This window comes from Lissotriton vulgaris, chromosome 11 (assembly GCF_964263255.1).
Source record: "Lissotriton vulgaris chromosome 11, aLisVul1.2, whole genome shotgun sequence".
Taxonomy (NCBI): domain Eukaryota; kingdom Metazoa; phylum Chordata; class Amphibia; order Caudata; family Salamandridae; genus Lissotriton; species Lissotriton vulgaris.
Window position 1 is genome coordinate 688,364,630 of NC_141699.1, and position 22,233 is coordinate 688,386,862.

A 22,233-nucleotide genomic window follows, 5' to 3' on the forward strand; every position below is an offset into this window, starting at 1 on the left:
TTCACATGGCAGGTCACTGTAGTCATAGCCTATGCTATGATAGAGGACATATTATGAAGACACACTCACAGCTGACTGGTATGGCCAGTGCCAGTGCATAAGCCTGATAACAGGAAGCATATGCCCAACACCAAAGCATCTCCTGCCTCACTACCAGTGCTATTACTGCAGTAGTAGTAAGGGTTCAGTGACATAATATCGATGTTAAAAATATTGATGAAAAAACTATAGAATGCAAAAATATCAACTCCCTATACTTAAATAGGTAAGTACAAAAATAATGAATCAAAAATATCGAAACAAAAAATATAGATGTAAAAATATTGATTTAAAAATATATATAAAATAAAATATATTAAATATATTAAATATAAATATTATTTTTAACAAAATAAATTACATTTAATATATATTTTAACTAAATATAACAAATACACGTAATTAAAAAATATAAAAACACAAACATAACAATTTATACGTATACATATATTTAACTACTAGCGTTTTTTTAATTTTTAAACTTTAAAATTATATACAAATAAATATATATATATATATCGCAATAATAAAACATTCTAAAATAAATTAAAACATTACATTATTACAAAAAATGAACCTTACATTTCACAATACAATAAATGCTATAGTGGGGAAAATGTTGGATAGCAAAATAATTACATGTACTATTCTAACTCCAGTGAGTGCAACAGTAGGGAAAGTGTTGGATAGCAGAGGGGTGAAAATTAATATTCCCACTCCAGTAAAACATACAGTAGGGACAATGTTGGATAGCGGAGAGGAAAAAAATATCATTCACACTCCAAAGAGTGCAACAGTCGGGAAAAATATTGGATAGCGAAAAGGAAAAATTACTATTCCCACTCCAGTGAGTGCAACAGTAGGGAAAGTGCTGGATAGTGAAGGGATAAAAATGACTATTCCCACTCCAAAGAGTGCAACAGTAGGGCAAGTGTTGGATAGCGGAGGGGTAAAAATTACTATTCCCACTCCAGTGAGTGTAAAAGTAGGGTAAGTGTTTCATGGCGGAGGAATTACATTTACTATTCCAACTCCAGTGATTGCAACAGTAGGGAAAATGTTGGAAAGTGGAGGGGTTAAAATTACTATTCCCACTCCAGTGAGTGTAACAGTAGGGAAAGTGCTGGATAGCGGATTTGTAAAAATTACTATTCCCACTCCAGTGAGTGCAACAGTAGGGAAAGTGCTGGATAGCGGAGGAGTAAAAATGACTATTCCCACTCCAATGAGTTCAACAGTAGGGAACGTATTGGATAGGGAAGGGGTAAAATTTACTATTCCCACTCCAGTGAGTGCAACAAAAGGGAAAATGTTTGATAGCGGAGGGGTAAAAATTACTATTCCCACTCCAATGAGTGCAAAAGTAGGGAAAGTATTGGATAGCACAGGGGTAACAATTACTATTCCCACTCTAGTGAGTGTAACAGTAGGGAAAGTGCTGGATAGTGGGAGGGTAAAAATTGCTATTCCCACTCCAGTGAGTGCAACAGAAGGAAAAGTGCTGAACAGCAGAGTGGTAAAAATTACTATTCATATTTCAGTGAGTGCAACATTAGGGAAAGGGTTGGATAGCAGAGAAACAAAAATTACATATAACATTTAAACAAAGGAAAAAATGTAAAAAATCATAAAAATAAAAATAAACAATATAAAAAATATATGATTACATATATTACACATATAAAAAGAACACACATTATAATATAAATTACATATAACAAAAAGCTACAAATATTATATGAAATACATTAATAAATACATTTATAAGCAATAATGATTTAAACAGAGCAAATATTAACAAAGAAAAAAATTATTTAAACCATAAATGTATTTATTGTATTTCCTACCCTATAACACCACATCAATAAAAAACACTTCAAAAGTTTTATTTGAAGGTATTTCCATAATTAACATACTTAATATTCAACTAAAAAAATCAATACAAAAATAATAAACATTCATTAAATACACATGCTTCAACACTATAATATCCAAAACACACACCTAAAAGTTATTACACACTAACCATAATTAATTCATGATTATTTAATTTTAAATAATTAACAACATATTAATAATTCATCAATTAAACATAAATTATCTCTCACCCTTCCCACCATTTACACCTATAAACACCACAAAACACATATAAAACTAATTACACAATTACTAGTATTAATTGCCAATTAATTGATTAAAATTAACAACTTTTTATCAATCCATCAATTAAAAATAAATGTATTCCCACCTTTCTCACCATTTAAACCTATTAACACCACAACACACACCTAAAACCAATTACATAACTGCCATCATTAATTTCCAAATACTTAATTAAAATTAACAACAAATTATTAATAATTCATCATGAATTACTTTACACATTTAACACTATAACAACTCAATTAAACAATTATTAATAAATAAAAAATATTCAATACATTTATTATTATTAAACCCACAACTCGCTACCGAACTAAAAATGCAACAGTTAAATAAAAAAATATTAACTACTAAAATTTGAACACATGTAATAAAAATACAAACAATTCTTATACAAAAAACATATATCACATACATATAAAATAAATTCTAAAATACATAACATTAATAAAAAGACGATATTTTTAACAACAATATTTTTGCAAACGATTTTAAACACTTTGATACTTTAAACATCGATATTACTTACCTAAAATCGATATTCTTGACCACAATATTTTGACTGTCGATTTTTCTGACCCACAATATTTTTACCTCGCTATTTGTGCAAGTCGACATTTTTGCATCGATATTCTGTCTCTGAACCAGTAGTAAGTCAGTGATGGCTGGGTCCTATAATTCTAAGGCAAACGTTGAGGACCCCCTCTATACAGGTTAATTAAGGTCAGGGAGTAGAGGGGAGAACAACTACACAATCTGAAATGACTCTCTCGTGACCTAAATTTCCTTTCCAATTCTGAAATTAAATTCAGCAAGGGCTAAACAGCAACAAAATTTAAGAAGACATTTTTGTTTGTAAATGTTAACATTATTTATTTGGCTTCTTTGTTTTATGAAAATCCTTCTACTTTCTTTTCCTTTTTTTTAAGAAAAGCATTATTATAAACATTTTCAGACAAATATGCATGATTGTTACATAAAATTTAAATACAAACCATTCTTTGATCAGTGACCCCTGAGTAGGAAAACAAGGCTAAAATTCATACATACTACATGACAGACTTTCAACCTCATATACACTCATGCTACATTCACTAATGCATACATCTGGAAAGTGGGAGACAAAAAGTTGCACAGTCTCCACGACCAATTAGAATGACTGCGTATAGCAGGATCTCAACAGCATTGGTCGACGTGCGTTTTGTTGGCTTAAAGAATGGTGGCATCACCTTCCTTAGGACCATATCCAAATATGAGAACAACACAAGAATACCCAGGGGATACTAATACTGTCAAATATCGAGGTCCGATAGTGGAGAGAGCCACTGACAGTCTCTGTCTGTTGTGGCTGTTTTCTTAGTTGATATACCATGTTCTAAAAACCTCATGTGTAATGTGCACTAGATAGAGTATGTATACATACATTATACCAGCAGGGTTGAATCTCCTTATAATGCAGACTATTTTCATCAGTAAGTCCCATTGAATCGTTCTGTGCCGGTCAGCTTTGTAAGTGTCTCATTATATATATTGTGAACTCATCAAAGTCAGTGCCAAATGGCTCATTGCATGTAGGCACAGAGTTGTCTATAAGTCAATAACAAAGGGACCAGACGGACAACCCAACAAGGTCCTATAATTCTCCAAGGCCCTATCTGTGCAACTTTCTGTCTGGAAAAGCAGTACGGTGAAGGCTGAGGAGAACAGCTTGTAGTTAGCTTGGACCTCCTTAACCACTGAAAGTGTCTCTGACTGCCACTTTATTTATAGATGAAGTTTAAAGATTTGCATAAAAAATGTTTTTGGATTGTTCTTTAAGACCTTCGTTTATTTCAGTACAATGAATGGCCTTTAAAAGAATCAGTGAACCAAACCTTTCTGATGTGACAAATATATTATTGACTCAAGTCACTTGTCTTGTTTCTCGAATGTATTTATTTCTATAGATGGAGAAACCTAATAGCCTATAAAAACACACGCAAAAGAGATTGTTCTACTGTGTGAATCTTGAATCTTGAACAGAATTATTTCAAATATGATGATCTTGGAATAGGAGGCGGCAGGAAGAAAAGTAACTGTCCAGGATCATACAGTATGGTCAAGCTGTGACTGAAAGCAGAGTTTCTGAGTCAGGGTCCTGCAACTAATATTTGCCCTGGGCACAACAAGCACTACTGACTGGGCTAGGCACATTATGCAAGTACACTCAAAATAGCCTTTGTTTTGTATAAGATAGGGCAACAGAAGTAGAAACTTCATAGAAAAGCTACGCCCCAGGCATGAACAGTTCAAGCTTCTCTCCTTCATGGGACAGGTGTAGCTAGGGTACCAGCAGCAGAATTATTCTCAGCACAGGACAGGAACAAATTGGGCAGCAGCAGTGCAAGATTTACTTTCTTACAGAAAAGAGACTGCATATCAATAGCAAAGCAAGTTTCCTTCCCGCATATAAGGCAACAAGTTCAGTCTGTTATCTTCCACAGAACAAATCCAAAAGGGAACACAAGTAGAAGCTTTTATCACTCACAGAACATGCACAGATATGGCATGAGTCTCATGAAGCTTCACATAATGGGAAGATTGAATTGGTGGATGAATGAGTGAATATGTGAGTTCTGACACCATTCTCACGCAGGTGATATTGCAAATGAGCTTCCTGAATGGTCTGCTGCTGCCACTTGGAGACCTTCCATTAAGGCTGCCTCTTTGGTGTTCCATAAGTGGAGAAGTGGCTGTTACCTACTAGGTAATTCTTATTTACAACACCCAAGCCACAGCCTAAGTAACTATGCTCCATGCACACGGGTGCTATTCTCTTTGAAAAGGTTTGTAATGTACATGTGTTAGGCTCTGTGGGATCCCAGACTTGGTACTGCACCTGTTCAAAATGTAGAGGGCTGGCATCAAATACACTTTTGATTTTTAACAGGATAACACCTGATGCACTGGATTCACTCTAACTACAAACATAAAATGAAAAGATACTGCTGTACAAAATAATCTCTGTTCAGGTGTTTTGTCCCTCAGAGACCAATCATTTTTGTGTCATTTATGCTACCACCTCGAAGTATTGATGTATATAAATATGTGAGCATATATGAAGGCTTATACATGTATCTGTAGTAGGTGATCACCTATTGTTAGGGACTAAACTCGTCTTTTCCTTGATTCTCTCTTTCTGTGGGTAGTTGCAAGAGAGAGCAGCTGTGTAGGAACCATAGATACCAACTCAAGTTGAGTAATGCAAGGGGCTACAGACCAGGGCTGTAGCTATCAATGGTGCACCAGGAGCCATGGGCCCTGTCAGGGGTGGACTGTCAATATATTCCACTGACCTTTTCCCCACGGGACTGAAGCAATTCAGGTCGATTTTGCAAGACTGAGGTAAGTGTCTCTGACTTCACCTCCTCTGAGCAAAGAGAGAGAAAGAGGGAGACGGAGTGGATAGGAGAAAAGGAGAGGAACTGGTTTGAAAATTTACTTCATGGCAGCTTCTGATTTCCAGCCCAGCACTGATGCCTGTGATCCCCAATCGTGGCTGCATTTCACGATTTAACTGATCCATTGCTTGCATTAGGGCAGAAGACATCTTTGCTACATCACAGATACCAACCCCAATGTGGAAGAGAGAAACTAAGCTATCCTGAAAGAAGGATCAAGAGGTAGGTTTAATAAATAAGATAAACTCTTGGGCTAAACAATATCATGAAACCATACATTAAGGAAATGAAACTATGAAATTCATCAGGAAATTATTACAAATATAATCAATACAAAATGTACTAGCTCTTCGATACAGTGTGCATCTATTTGTATATATACAGAGACCCATGCAGTTGTTTCACTATACCAAGAGAGGACACCCACCAATGGAAATCTAGGTCAGGGAGAAGATGGCGGGAGACCAATGTCCCTCTCCAATAGCTGTGTGCCGTATAATGAGATGACCCAAGAAACTAATTTGGCAATAACTCTGTACTGATCGATCCCCCCCCTAGCTTACCAAAGTCTAGAGGCATCACTGTTCTATTTATCTAGCCATTCCATCTGACTGGGGAAGTTTATGCCTTTCAGCTTCCCAGAACCCGGAAGGTGGAGTCTGGTCTTGGCCAAGCAGCTTATTCCAGGCATGTGGCTTTTGATAGTCTCTGATTCATGTTTTAAAAGGGCAGTCCATATGCATTATTGATCCACAGTCCTATCACCATTGTCTTTGTTGCACAATGGTGCAACATACAGGTGACAGTGATACCATGCTCACTCACACCATAGGTTAATGCATAGTAAATTAGAATCAATGGATAGAACATAGCATTTACATTCTTAGAAACAAAAAAGCTCATCATCTGCCAAAAGAAGTTTTTTTACCTATCACTTTTGCATAAATTTAGCTGTTTGAGATTTCTCTCTTACTATTTAAGCATATGTTTCAAATATAACGGGAAAAATAAAGGGGACAAGGTACAGTCGTGTTAAGTGCTATGGCCAATAGGCAAAGTGCCCGAAATCTAAATGCTGCTCTTTATATGTGCAAGTGGTGAGTGATTTAATATATGCCAAAATACTGTTCAGTAATGATACATCTATGATAATGACACAAGTGATGTCACCAGGTTAACTGTTTAAAATATTTTTCTTTGTTAGTACTGTTTAGAGCCAGAGATTAGAAACATTCTGCAGCTTAAGTGAGAAAACGTTGAATCTGACATATTGCATTGCACTTTTATGTTTATTACTATTTAATTGCACAGAAAATTAGCAGTCACAAAAAGCAGGGTAAAAACAAGGTCCTGAGGAAAGCCTACTTACCCTTCACGGGCTATAAGTTATGCTGGTTAGTTCCACTACCATGGACTCGTTTTTTAATACTGGTCTCTGTGCAGTTTTGTATGTACACCATTGTTAAGTAAAGTGATCCTTCTTTTTATTTTAAGGTTTTTAATTTACCTCACAAGGTGTTAGTGGTGTTTATATTCTGTATCCTTTGCTGTAAATATGTGTTCTTCCATTTTCTGAATTGTATGTATAGCTCTCTGATGCCCTTTAGGGTCTTGTTCGTGCTAAAGAAAACTACAAAATACTTTAATTAAAAAAACTTCCCAAGTGGTGCAGATTGGTTAGAATACCCCAAACAATCATGGATGGGAATTTCAGTTAAAAACCTTTATATTTCTTTGGTGTTAGCCATTATCACTATCCTTTTATTGCTTCTGAGTCATCAAGGGCACCATACGCAATTGTAATCACTCCTTCCAGCCAGTATCTTAGCAAGGGGGGCGGTACGCCCCAGTGGAATGAGTTTTGGGGGCGGCGGCCTCTACCCCCGCTCTTTCATGCAGCCATGGCTACAACACAAAACCAGCCAGCACCCCCCACCCGGTCTTTTACGCCAGGCGGCAGAAGCAGTAACCGCTACAGCAGCACAAGGACTAGCTGCGCCACTGCTTCCAACTTATCATTCTGCATCTTGGTTGCCAGGAGGAGTGAGAGTGGTTTGAAGCCCATACTTATAAAATTATTATAAAGGTAGTGAAACTGAATATAACTGTGAGTGAAAAGTAGAGGTGGGCATAATCAAGTACGTTTATGAAATGACATGAAAATCCATAAAACATTTGTCAAATTACACATTTAGAGCAAAATGCTGTTTGAGGGTGTTGGGACAGGAATGCCCTCTACATGATGTAAAAGTCATCCTCTGGCCTGTCTGCTCAGTTGGGAGTGATGAAGCGAGTTCCTGGAAATATATTGTGTTTTGGCCTCTCAAAGTTAAACTTCCATAATAAATAATTGTATTAATAAATGCACGAACATGTACTTATCAACCTAGATTAAAATACATTCACGACACACGGGACTAATTCATATGCTCTATGTTGCATTTGCAAGTATGTTAATAAATAATAAATTAACCTTGTCTATTGTTTTTGTCAACATTAAATGTGGCTGTTTAATAATGGCATCTGCCTATTATATGTGCTTTTGTTTATGCCGTGTCTTATATGTAGCAAAGGCTTGTGGAGAATCCTGTTGGCCTAAAAAGAAGATGGTAAATAAAAACGCTGCTGTTATGTGCTTAAAGCTAGATAATATAAACTAATGAGTTAACATTAGCAAAGGGGGTGGGTAACAGAATAGTTTTCATTACTTGAATTAATTAAAGTTTTGTGTTTGTTTAAATATTAGTTCTTGAACGGGCCCAAAAGAAAATGGCTGGCAGTGCTGAAAGAAAATATGAAACTTGACCAGAGTGAAGCCTTCACTCACGTGCAGGAAGAGGAACTCTCTTTTGCTGATTAAATAAAGAATACATCAGAAGCGTTATGGTCAAGACGAATGTGTTCTTGTTGAAAGGACCAAGGACAAAAAGCCTGGAAAGCCTGCCAAGAGTAGGAAGTGAACTTTGCATTCGGACAATTGTTGCTCTTTTGAGGAAGCTAGAAGGATGGTAAATCTAAGAACAATAAGGGCTTATGATGTGCCCCGGACTTGGTCAGAAATTAATGACCTAACAATGGACTGACGTGAAACAGCCAATTAGAAGCATGGATTTTGTTGAAGGAATGCTGAATTAGTAAGTTTTAGATAGAGAAAAGGTATAAAACCTGACCTCATGAGAGGAGGTCTGCCGGGCTTTTCCTGATTCCTGAAAGGCGTGAAGTGCTGTCAGACTTTTGACACACGTAAGGATAGCTGGTTTAATTACTTTTCCTTTTAGGTTTAAATGAGTTTAGTCAGGGAAATAGAATGTAGGGAATGAGACTTTTTCTGCTTTAATTCTTTGCAAGCTGATCTGTTTGAAATGTCAGTCTAATATGCCTTTACCTTGATTAAATGATGCTTTCATTTTACAAATAAAAAGATTTCTAATTCTAAAATGCTCTCTGTTTGATAATAAAATTAATAAATTAGATTTGAACTGACAAGCTGGTCTTGTTTATTCTTAGTCTAGTTACCATCAGTTGATCCATTTACCTAAGTGACTTAATTAGATGTTTCCATTATATTTTTATGATTATGATGATGATAAACTGCAGTTGTATATAATGTGTAAATAGTTTGTGAATAGATATGATTAATTAGGTCACATGATTCAGTTGCCCAATATTTGTCTTGGTTACTTATGGGCCTGGTGAGAGTTTATGATTAATGGTGAGTATCATGGTGTTGGGTAGTGTTGTTGAGACACATTTTCTGTAGGGGCGCTGGAACAATTCCTTGGTAGCAGAGTTAAGGTTATTATGGTAACGGACATGCTACATGGTAATGTCATAGGATATATGTCTAAAACATGTTAAGTTCGTTTACTCGTTACATATAGTCGAAAGGTTTTTTCCAGCAGTGTGAAAATTCCTGGTTGCCGGCAAAAGAGTAGTGTAACAGGTGAAGTTGCACAGTGTATTTGTTCTGTTTCAAAACGGCGGTATTGATATATTACTAGTGTTGTGGACGTACAGCACAAGTTTAGGGATTTTAGGTGTGATAGGTTGAATGTATAGTGAGGATTGTCTATGAAATCGTAGCTTTGAGTATAGGGACTAGGAGCTTGTTTTAAAACTCACTGTGAAAAGAGTAGTAGGATTTATCCAAGCTTGAGTGAAGGGTAAGGAAGCGTCGTCTATTCTTACTGGCGAATGAGGATTTTCTATTGGCAGGTTAAAGTCCTACCAAAGATTTCATGTATGCGTGGTTAGGGTTTTCTGTTTGAATGCGTATAAATGATTTTGTGAGAATAGCATCGTCTATTTCACGAGAAAGAATATTTGAATGATTGGGAAAACTACTTTATTTAGCGAAACAGACAAATGGTTTGTTTTTCTGTAGTTACTAATTGAATTCCATTGAAAAGAATTGTCAAAATGGCGCTGTGAAAATATTTTGTAAAGGAGGGTGAGTGTACGGAGCGGAGACAGCGAAGCTGCAGCGGCAGTATACGTCACAAGGTTCGCACTGTGATTGGCTAGCATACGTCACAGCAAGCGCACTGATTGGTTCACGTGACCAAAACGAGCTGATAGCTGATTGGTCCTTTCTGAGAACAGTACTTCTATTGGTTGAGCAAGGTAGTGACGTGGCTTAACCTGATTGGCTTGTTGGTGAGTTTCGCGCACGGATTGGCTAGAGTAGCGGACGACAAAGAAATACTTACGATCTATTTCTAATTAAGCGGAATTGTTTAGAAACATGAGTTATTATTACAGAAAAGAGGAAAAGAAGCCTACATGGTTTCAGAAATTGAAAAATATATTTAGCCCCGATAAGAAAATTGAAACGCGTGGTGGAAAATTACTTCATAAGTAAAAAAAACCGCAGCATATATGGAAGGCGAATATGGTTATCATACTTGTCTATGGATGGAGAATTGGATGCAATATACTAAAGATGATGGTGTATTAGCATTACCGGAAGATGGATCATTTAATAATAAAGTTTTGAAAAACTTGAGAGAAAAAATGACGGCTCTTGTGCCAAAGCCTAGACCTACACGATTTGAGGCTTTAGTTGAATGGGAGGATGAGATGATTGAACTTAATAGGGAAAGCAGAGGTATAACAAGAGGTCCAAAATTAGACAATAATAGGGAAACTCATGAGGATAGAATGCATCGATGGAGACGTGCAGATATGTGTGATGGCATGTATATAACAAGGTTACCAGGTGAGGCAACTGGTCAAAAGTTTACTGCAAAGAAAAGTAATATTGATGAAGAATTAGATGATGCGGTTTTAGAAGAAATTTATATTACAAAACGCAAACCGCCACCTTATCAACCAGATTGTTCATGGTCTACCCCGAGAATTTCTTCAGGAACCTCTCCAAGTGCACCTCCTAGAGAAATTGATGAAAATTCACCCAGATTAAATCAGAATAACGAAAAATTACCTGAAAGAGTAGGGACAAGAAGTAATTCAAGTACATCAGTAGAGAACAGAAATTATTCTGAGATTCCAGAACAGAGAAATGAATTCCCAGGGAATTTAATAAGAACAGAGAGACTTAGGGATATACCAGAAGTTTCGGAATATTTAAGAGCAAAAGAGGAATTAATACTAAGCATGGGCGGAAAATCCGCTTCGCTCGCGGATTTTGCGGATTTTCGGTAAATTCGCAATCCGCGAGATTCGCGAATCTCCCGCAAAATCCGCAAATCCGCGAGCAGCGGATTTTGCTCGCACTGTTCGCGTGAGTTCGCGGCTTCCCAGTACAACTTCGCGCCCCGCGAATAAGTGCAAAATTGCAGAAATACGATCTTAGCAAAACTGAAACTACTTACCAGGTTCAAAAGTTCAGGCTCATCATTAGTAGCCATTTCCTGTAGTGCTTCCTGAGGGGCCCCTCCAGAGTTCAGTTGCCAGTTGCAACTATTATGTGACCCTGCTCTGAACCTCAGAATAGTTACACATATGCCACAAAGGTCCTGAATTACAGCTAAGGGAGACAAGCAGGAGCCAGGCTGGAAGTTCAAATCCATTAATCAGCCCCTAATTAATTGTTGTCAGTTGGGGCAGGGCAGGTGTTGTAACTAATTTTGCAACAATGAAAGCACTTAGCAAGTGCAAAAGATCACTAATCAGGAAGCACTAAGGAAGCAGGTGCCAGCTAAAAAAATATTCTGTGACACATTAATCAGCCCCAAATTAATTCAGGTCACTTGAGGCAGGGAAGGTGTGCTTGCGTTGCCACAATAATGTACACTGACTGGACAACCAGAGGGTGCTGTGATGAAACAGAGGGTGGCATGGGTGGGCCAAAGGGTGGCATGAGTAGTCAGAGAGTGGCAGTGGTGACAGAGAGTGGCAGTGATGAAGAAGAGTGTCCCAAACAGGCTGGACACGTAGAAACAACAAGTTCGCGAAACTTGCGACCCGACAGGTAAGTTTGCAATTTGCGAAATTGTACAAAACCCTCGCGAACTGGCAGAAACCCGCGCAAACACACAAAAAAAATCCGCAAATTCACGAGAATTCGCGGATTTTGCGGATTGCGAGTTCGCAAATCCGCAAAATTCGCGAACGCGAGATTCGCAAAATTTGCCCATGCTTAATTAATACAGCAATTAACTAAAGGGATGGAAGCAATAACAGTACCAGTAACAATTGGTCCTGTTGTACCGGTTTTTGACCAAAGAGAAAATAGTCACTCAGCTCTGACTGTTCCATTAAATGCGGAAATTCAGAAAGTGGCTGAAAAATTTTATTCAGATTTATCAGAAATACATCGAGAAAAAACAATGTCAGATTTAACTTTTAATCGAAGTTTGTCAAATGATCAGACACCATCTGTTGCAGGATCTGATTCTGGATCTCCAGAAAAGAGCATGAATAAAATAGATTTAACACAGACTCCACAGACCCTACAGACCCCTGAATTTAAACTACTTGATGTTGTAAAATTGAAAGCAGATTTGGAAGAATTAATAATTGGCACAATTGGATCTGACAATTTAAAATTATATCAGGATGATGAATTATTGTTTATTTGCAAAAGCATACAATGGAAGACAAAAAACAAGTATGATCAATTAGAGGAAATGGCTGCTGAATTAGAAATAGATTTGAGTAGACAGAAACAATTACAAAAACATTATAGAGTGGATTTCTCTGAAAAGGAAATTGAAAATATGAACACCACAGGAAGAATAACTCATGTAAAAGAATTAATTGTGTTTCTGAAAAAATTAGGTGAATTAAGTAAATGGAGAGTGAAATGGACAAAGAAAAGGGAAGACAAAAGAGAAAATGGAGAAGTAGTGACTGAGTTTCCAATGAGAGAAATAGCTGGCGGAGGGTATGTGCATGTCCCTTGGACAAGACAGGGCATTCTACTATTTACAAATGATTTTCCTCGGCTGAGAGAAAGCCAGTAGAATGGTATCGCCAGGTGGACAGATTCATCAAAGTTTCAAAAGTTCTGTGGATTGATCTTGATGGATTCTTTGACATTGTTGCCCCATCAGATCTTTAGACAGAATATAACATTTCTGTAAGTTGGCCCAGAGAAGAACCTGCTTGAGATAAAATAACAGGTGCTCCTTCAGCAGATGTCATGGATTTATATGACAAAGTAATTGTGTGGTTGAAAACCAAAATTGCCCCAAAAGAAGTAGATTGAGTTAAAATTGACAGAACAAATCAAGAACCAAAAGAGTCAGTACATTCATTTTATGAAAGATTACTGCTGGTATTTAAACAATACAGTGGCTCCGAAAAATTAAGTGAGAAAGACATGAGCCACTTCATATACAGGTTTGTTTATGGCCTAAGACCTGAAATTGGTGAGATGATTAGAAATGGGATTGTAGGTTGGCAATCACTCATAGTTGATGATATCCTGAGGAAAGCAAAATACTGCAGTGACTAAATAGATGCCAAGCAGAAAAAGATTAAGGAAAAGCAATGTGAGCACAGGTGAAGGTAGCTGAACAGCAAATAGCGACCTTAGAAAATAAAAATGTTCACCAGAATCAAGGCAAATTTAAAGGGAATTTCAATAAGCCAAAATTTAATGTGAATATTGAAGAGCTCAGGCAGAAGCTCCCATGTTTTAATTGCTGCGAAATTAGACACTGAAAGCGTGAGTGTAAGAATCCGCCCAGAAATTTAAAAAATACATAATTAAATCCACAGATGCAGAGTGAGATAAATCAGCAGCAACAGCTACAGCGACAGTTAAATGAAATAAGTCTGCAGCAACAGCTACAGCAACATTTAGTGAATCAGCAGAGCCATATTCCACAACCGCCACTTCCAAACTGTGTGAATGGGCAGAGATACAGTCCTGAAACAGGATTCTGCAGAGGTGAATAGGTAAACAGATCGCCAAGAGTGAATGTGTCAAATGTTTCTCAACAATGTTGGTTAAAAGAAAATGAAGGGAGTGATTCTGAGGATTACTCATGACGGTGCCTGAGCGAGGAGGAAGAGTGTGTGCTTGGAGCCACTCTTGAGGTAGATCAGGCTGGTCCATTTGTAAATGGTAAAGTGAATGATGTAGAAATCACTTTTCTAGTGGATACAAGTGCTACCCCGTCTACTGTTAGATCAGTGGAAATAGAAAACCTTCCTCTCTCTGGTGAGACCATCCAAGTAGTTGGCGTAGCAAATCAACAGATTAAAACAGATTAAACAGAACCAGTTAAAGTCGAAATTGGAAAATTTAAAGACAAACACAGATTTGTAGTCTGTAACAGCAGTCCTGTAAACCTATTAGGGAGGGACACTTTATGTAAAAGGAATTGCAAAATATATTGCTCACCGGATGGTATTGAGCTCGGATGTATGACGTTAGAATGCATACATTTACAACGCGTACCTTTACAACGCGTTCGTAACAACGAAAGTTGTTACCACGCATTGCGCTGGGGGGGCGCCAAATTGAACAATTTAATTTACTATTCCAACACCAGTCCCCGTGGATAGTACGGAAGGTGTTGGGATAGTAAATTAAATCATTTACTATCCTTGAGCGCCCCCCAGTGCAATGCGTGGTAACAACTTTCGTTGTTACGACCGCGTTGTAAAGGTATTCCGTTGTAATGCTTGCGTTCTAAACGCTGCATACCATTGAGCTCCAAACTTTGGAAGAAGATGGTCTGTACAAGCTAACAATGCTAATGGTTGAAGAACAAAAGAAACTATTTCCTGCTTTTGACAAAAATAATTTACCTGAAGAACTGAAAGAGACAGTAATGTAAGAATTTGGGATTTATCTGGAGACGAAATGGGTTTAATGAAACATGTGGACCCAGTAAAAATTACTGTAAAATAAGGAGTAGATTTCCCAAACATTCCTCAGTATAAAATGAAGGCTAAAACTATTGAGGGTGTCATTCCTGTGATTGAGAAATTTATAAAACAAGGTTTTTTAAAAGAAATTGAGAGTAGCCCATGTAATTCACTGATTATGGGGATCAAAAAGCCAAACGGAACTTACAGGATTGTTCAGGACCTGAGAAAGGTTAACCAGATAGTCGTTCAATGTTGCCCAATTGTACCAAACCCAGCGGTAATTCTATATCAGATTCCGCATGATGCAGAATGGTACACGGTCATAGACCTATGTAACGCTTTCTTAACACTTCCACTGCATCCAGAGAGCCAACAAAGTTTTGCGTTCAGGTTCCAAGATCGCATCATATCCCTCAAGGGTATACTGAGAGTCCATCTATTTTTAATCAGTTGTTAAAGAATCTTCGGAAGATCTAGATTTACCTGGTAGATCAACATTGGTGCAGTACATTGACGATCTTCTGGTGGCTGCAAAAACACGAGAAAATTGTGTAACAGACACCATTACCCTTTTGAATCATTTGGCAGATGAGGGACATAAAGTGTCACCAGCAAAATTACAGTTTTGCAAACAAGAAGTAAAATATCTTGGTCACAGGATTATAAAAGGAATCAGACAAGTGACAGTTGAGAGAATAAAAATGATTCGAGCAATACAACCTCCAACAACACAGAGACAAGTCAGAATGTTTCTGGAATGGTAGGTTATTGTCGTCAATGGATTAGTGGATTTTCAGTAATTGCGAAACCACTGCAGAGACTGACAAAAGCAGACATAAAAGACCTGATTACCCTAACAAAAACTGAGTTAGAGGCGTTTGAGCAGCTAAAAAGAAGTTTGTGTGAAGCTCCAGCATTGGGGATGCTGTTCTGCAGTGAAAGGGAAGGATGTGCATTATCAGTTCTGATTCAGAGACATGGAAAACTGAGAATGCCAATAGCTTATTTCTCAGCTATTCTTGATCCTGTTGCAAAAGCATTACCAGGTTGCTTAAAAGCAGTAGCTGCAACAAGTGTAAGCCTTGAGCAGAGTGAAGGAATCATAATGGGGTTTCCTGTCAAAGTATATGTACCTCATTCAGTTGAAATTCTTCTTACCAGAAGAAAAACTCAGCATTTGACAAGTAACAGGTTGACCAAATATGAAAAGGTTATTTTGGGATCAGATAATATCTCAATAGCAAGCTGCGTGAATTTAAATCCTTCCACATTGTTGCCTGATGGTACTATTACTAAAATCAAAAATGAGACTGATGTTGACCATGAGTGCTTGGATGTTTTAGATTTTTGCACTAAACCCAGGCAAGACATAAAAGATGTACCCCTGGCAGAATCAGATTTTTTTTACTTTGTTGATGGTTCCTGCCTAAGAACAGATGAGGGCATTCTGAGAGCAGCATATTCTGTCTGTACAGTTGCAGAAGTAGTTGAGGGTTCCTCTCTTGAGGGAATTCGTTCAGCTCAAGTGGCAGAATTAATTGCTTTGATTCGTGCATGTGAAAGAGCAAAAGGAAAAAAGATTACCATAGTGACTGATAGTCAGTATGGATATGGCTTAGTCCATGACTATGGCCACCTCTTTATTTATTTATTTAGTTTCTTATGTCGCGCCAGAATCGACCCAAATGGGGTATCTCCGCGCTTTGCACGCCAGGATGGTAAGGTATGTATCTCTATAAATGAGCTGTGAGCCATTATTCTTCCATGAACAAGGTTGTCTTGAGCATTTTCCTGAAGGATATGTGATTGGTGTTTTGTCTGAGGCTGAGAGGGAGTTTATTCCATAAGATTGGCCCCATAAGGGAGAGAGCACGGCCAACTTGCCTGGTCTTCTTAATGAGCGGGGATTTTAATAGCAGTTGGTTGCTTGATCGGAGAAGGCGATCAGGTTTATAGAGCTGGAATTTTTGGGCTAGGTATTTGAGGCCATCTCCAAAAAGGCATTTATGCACAGTGCAACAGATTTTAAACTTGATACGTTGCCGTATCGGTAACCAGTGGAGTTCTCTCAATAGTCTCAAAGAGGTTATTTGACTTCTGCGGGAACACCAATCAGGAATGCAAAATTGATCAAAAGATTGATTGATGGCATTCAGTTACCAGAAAAAATTGCTATTGTAAAATGTGCAGCACACAAAAAGGGCGAGGACTATATTACTAAAGGTAATTCCTATGCTGATGAAATGCAAGGTACTGTGCGAAAAACAATTTTCAATTAATCGGGAAAAAGACAATGAACATGTTTTGAACTCACTTATGCTAACATCTGTAGTTGAGACATGGCAAGGAGTAATAGATCTACAAGATGAGGCAGATGATGAAGTAAAAGACACATGGCTAAAAGCAGGTTGCAGACAGCGGGAAGAAGATGAGGTTTGGGTTTACAAAGATGACAGACCAGTAATGCCAAATTGCATGATTGCTGACATGGCACGGATGTACCATGGTCCAGGACATTTAGGAAGAGACTCTATGATCAGGTTGTTTTGGCAAACATGGTTTAATCCCAAATTTAGGAATATTGCGGAATCACTTTGCCAGAGATGTTTGATCTGCCAACAAATTAATCCAAACAGAAAAACAGTTGTGAGCATTGGAACCATAGGACGGGAGGGTGGTCCTTTTACCAGGTTGCAAATGGATTTCATTAACATGCCACCCCACAACAGACTAAGATATGTCTTAGTGATTGTCTGTCTGTTATCAAGATGGGTGGAAGCGTTCCCAACACGTCACAATGACTCAGTTACTGTGGCAAAATTGCTTTTGAGAGAGATCATACCTAGGTATGGATTTCCAGTTACAGTTGAAAGTGATCGTGGCACACATTTTGAAAACAGATTGCTGCAAATGATTTGTGAAGCCCTGAATATAAAACAAAAGCTACACTGTGCATACAGACCAGAAGCATCAGGTGCTGTTGAACAAATTAATGGGACAATAAAAAATAGACTTGCCAAGATGTGCCTAGCTACAGGAATGAAGTGGACAGATGCACTTCCACTAGTTCTAATGACTTTAAGAAGTACACCAGATAAGAAAACAGGTCTAAGCCCCCATGAGATCCTCATGGGCAGAGTCATGAGATAAGCATTTGTTCCAGTTAAAAAGCAATTAGGTATTAATGAAAGTGCAATTATGAAATATTGCAAGAACTTGTCTGATGTGGTGACTTCTGTATTCCATCAGGTGGGAACTGATGTGATTTCAAAAGAAAAGGAGCAAGCTCATGATCTGTTACCAGGAGACTGGGTGAGAACAAAAGTACACCGGAGAAGGAACTGTTTAGTACCCAGGTGGCAGAAAGCAAAACAGGTGATATTAGTCACAACAAATGCAGTTCAATCAATCAATCAATCAATCAATGCATTTATATAGCGCACTACTCACCCGGAGGGTCTCAAGGCGCTTGGGGAGGGGGTGGTCTGCTACAGCCAGGTCTTGAGCTGCTTCCTGAAGGCGAGGTGGTCTTGGGTCAGGCGGAGATGGGTCGGGAGGGAGTTCCAAGTCTTGGCGGCCAGGTAGGAGAAGGACCTTCCTCCTGTGGTGGCTCTTCGGATGTGGGGGACGGCGGCGAGGGCGTGGCTGGTCGATCGAAGCTGGCGTGTGGGAGTGTAGAAGTTGAGGCGGCTGTTGAGGTATCTTGGGCCTTGGTTGTGCAGGGCTTTGTGTGCGTGGGTGAGGAGACAGAAGGTGATTCTCTTGTTGACCGGGAGCCAGTACAGGTCTCTCAGGTGTCCGGAGATGTGGCTGTGTCGGGGGATGTCAAGGATGAGTCTTGCTGAGGCGTTCTGGATCTGCTGGATTCTTTTCTGGAGTTTGGCGGTGGTTCCGGCGTAGAGGGAGTTGCCGTAGTCCAGTCGGCTGGTGACGAGGGCCTGTGTGACCATCTTCCTGGTCTCGGTGGGGATCCACCGGAAGATCTTACGTAGCATGCGCAGTATGTTGAAGCACGACGAGGAGACGGCGTTGACTTGTCTGGTCATGGAGAGGGAGGAGTCCAGGATGAAGCCCTGGTTGTGTGTGTGGTCCGTTGGTTTGGGTGCGCTGCCCAGGGCGGGGGGCCACCAGGAGTCATCCCAGGTGGAGGGAGAGGAGCCCAGGATGAGGACTTCCATTTTGTCTGAGTTCAGTTTCAGGCGGCTGTTCATCATCCACTCGGCTACGTCTGTCATCCCTTCATGCAGGTTGGCTCTGGCGGTGGCGGGGTCATTGGTGAGGGAGAGGATCAGCTGGGTGTCGTCGGCGTAGGAGATGATGTTGAAGTTGTGTTGGCGTGGGATGGCCGCAAGGGGGCTCATGTAGACATTGGAGAGGGTGGGGCTGAGCGAGGAGCCTTGAGGAACGCCGCAGATGACTTCGGTGGCTTCTGACCTGAACGGGGGGAGGCGGACTCTCTGTGTCCTTCCGGCAAGGAAGGAGATGATCCATTCTAGTGCCTTCTCTTGGATTCCGACGTTGCTGAGGCGCTGCACTAGGGTGCGGTGGCAGACAGTGTCGAATGCCGCGGAGAGGTCCAGGAGGATGAGGGCCGCAGTTTCCCCGTTGTCAAGCAGGGCTCGGATGTCATTGGTGGCTGTGATGAGGGCGGTCTCGGTGCTGTGGATGGCCTGGAAGCCAGACTGCGAGAGGTCGAGGGATCCGTTCGTCTCGAGGAAGGCGGCCAGCTGCTTGTTGACGGTCTTCTCGATGACTTTGGCCGGGAACGGGAGGAGCGAGATGGGGCGGTAGTTTTTGAGTTCGGTGGGGTCCGCTGATGGTTTCTTCAGTAGAGCGCTGAGTTCGGTGTGCTTCCAGCTCTCCGGGAAGGTAGCGGTGTCGAAGGAGGCGTTGATTATGTCCCGTAGGTGGGGTGCGATGACAGCGTCGGCCTTGCTGAAGACGTGGTGAGGGCAGGGGTCGGTTGGAGATTCGGAGTGGATGGAGTTCATCGTGCGTCGGGTTTCTTCGGTGTTGATCGGGGTCCAGGCACGGCGGGTGGTGGTGGGGGGTGCAGGTGCGGTCGTGGGGTGCGTTGGCTGTGTGATGAAGCTGTTGTATATATCTGCGATCTTGTTGTGGAAGTAGGAAACGAGGGAGTTGCAGAGGTCTTGTGATGGGGTGATGTTGTTGTTTCCGGCGTTGGGGTTGGAGAGCTCTTTGACGATGTTGAAGAGTTCCTTGCTGTTGTGTGTGTTGTTGTCCAGTCGTTCCTTGAATGCGGTTTTCTTGGTGGTGTGGATCAGTTGGTGGTGTTTTCGGGTGGCGAGCTTGAGGGTGGTCATGTTCTCTGGTGTTGGGTCTCTGCGCCAGGCTCTCTCGAGGGCTCGGCAGTTAAATGCAAAGGTTTAAAAAGGTGGCTTCATGCGAGTCACACCATTCGTGTACCACCTCCTGAAAATCCTGATGAGGATAGTGACACGACAACTGATTCAGACTCTGAAGAAGAACCTGAAGAAAATCCAGATTCTGAAGATCGACAAGAAGGTCGACATCTGGAAGATTCGAATGTGGATGAAACATTAAATGAAAAAGATCTAGAGATTATGATTCTAGATTCAGAAAACGATGAAGATCTGCTAGAAAAAGAAGCAGAAAAAAAATCTGAGTCAGAAGACAATCAAAATCAGGAGAGTATTGAAAATCAGATTATAAGCTCTGAAAGCAGGAACAAGAATTCTGAAACTGGGAAGTTGGAAGTAATTCCAGAAGAAGAAGATGAATTACCGAGTACCAGCTATAAGGATGATGTTCTTAACGGAGTGAAACTGCCGAGTAAAGAAGATCCTAGATATAAATTCGAAGTCTCAGAAACTGATTCAGATGAAAGTGATGAAGATTCTGAAATAAGAAAATTCATAAAAAGAGCTTGGAGAGTTGAATGTAATGAAACTGAGCCAAAAAAGAATTTCATAAGAAAAGGAGATAATTGGCCAATAGAAAGCTTAAAATTCAAATTAGTGAACAAGTCAAAAGAACAAATAAATGAAAAATCAAGTCAAAAAGGTGACTCTGATAAGAAAAATCAGGTAGGAAAGAAAATAGAAGTGATTAGCAGTAGAGCAAATAGAGTGTTGAAGCCTAATCAAAAGTACAAGTCGCCTGAATGGACATATATCAAAATACCACCAGTGGTGGAAATTAGTAGCAGTAGTCAGGAGGATTTAGAAGAAACCAGTGACAATGATTGAAGTTGTTTTCTTTTCAGGTTGAGGTTTATTTTTGGCATAAGGCTGAAGAAATTGTGTTAGGTGACACAAGGTCAAAGAAATTGTGTTAGCTGGAAAAATACATTGATGTAAGACGCAAGGTCGAAGAAAAGCTGTTAGAGGGTTACTAAGTTCTAAAAAAAAAAAAAAAAAGGGGGAGGTGTATATATAAAAAGTTACAAAAGTACTTAACATTTTTGTCTTAAAATTGTTGTTTTTGATTTTCTGTAAAAAAAAAAGATGCCTAATACTGACAATTCAAGGTGTGCTATTTTTAGAAGATGCTTTAAAATGTCTTCTATTTGCGTGATTCTAATAATTTTGGTTTGGTTGATTTTGGCAGTTATCTTTTCCTTTTGGGATAGATAAAGAGAAATACAAAGCTAACATGACAAGTGAAGTAGAAACTGAACAAGTTAAACATGATGGCAAAACTAACAAAGTTATTGAGCACAAACCAGAGATCCACCAAGATAGATCTGCTGGAGATTTTTCTAGCAATTCTTTTTCAAGACTTTTATCAGAATATGTTAGAGTGATGGATGTGAAGGACTGTTACGTCTGTGTGAAACTTCCTACTTCTGTTTCAGAGGAGGTTACATATAACATGCTTCCCCTTACCTGTGACATTACATGCAGTGTTATAGCTAGCTTGTTCTATCAAACAGGTCGTCTGGAGTACTATTACTCAGATTATGATGACATTTTTGCAAATTTAAAAGTTGTAAATAGCTTGAACAAAGTAAGACCTGCTAAACAGATGAGGGAATTCTTTATAGTGACTAATGAACTTACCTATGAGTACGCTTTTAAAAACAATTTGACATGCAAAATGAGAGCTGAAGAAAAATCATTTCTGAATTTGGTTGAGGAGAGAAGGGCAATTTACAAGAGGAATGAGATGCTGAAACAAAACAAATCAAAGTTTTGGCAAATTGAGGATGAAAAGCTCAATGGTGGAAATGAGAACCCTGCTATTCACATAGATGAACCTGTTAGTGGAAAATTCTGTATTAGAAGAGACAATACTTTGTATGATAATTTCTATATGGGTG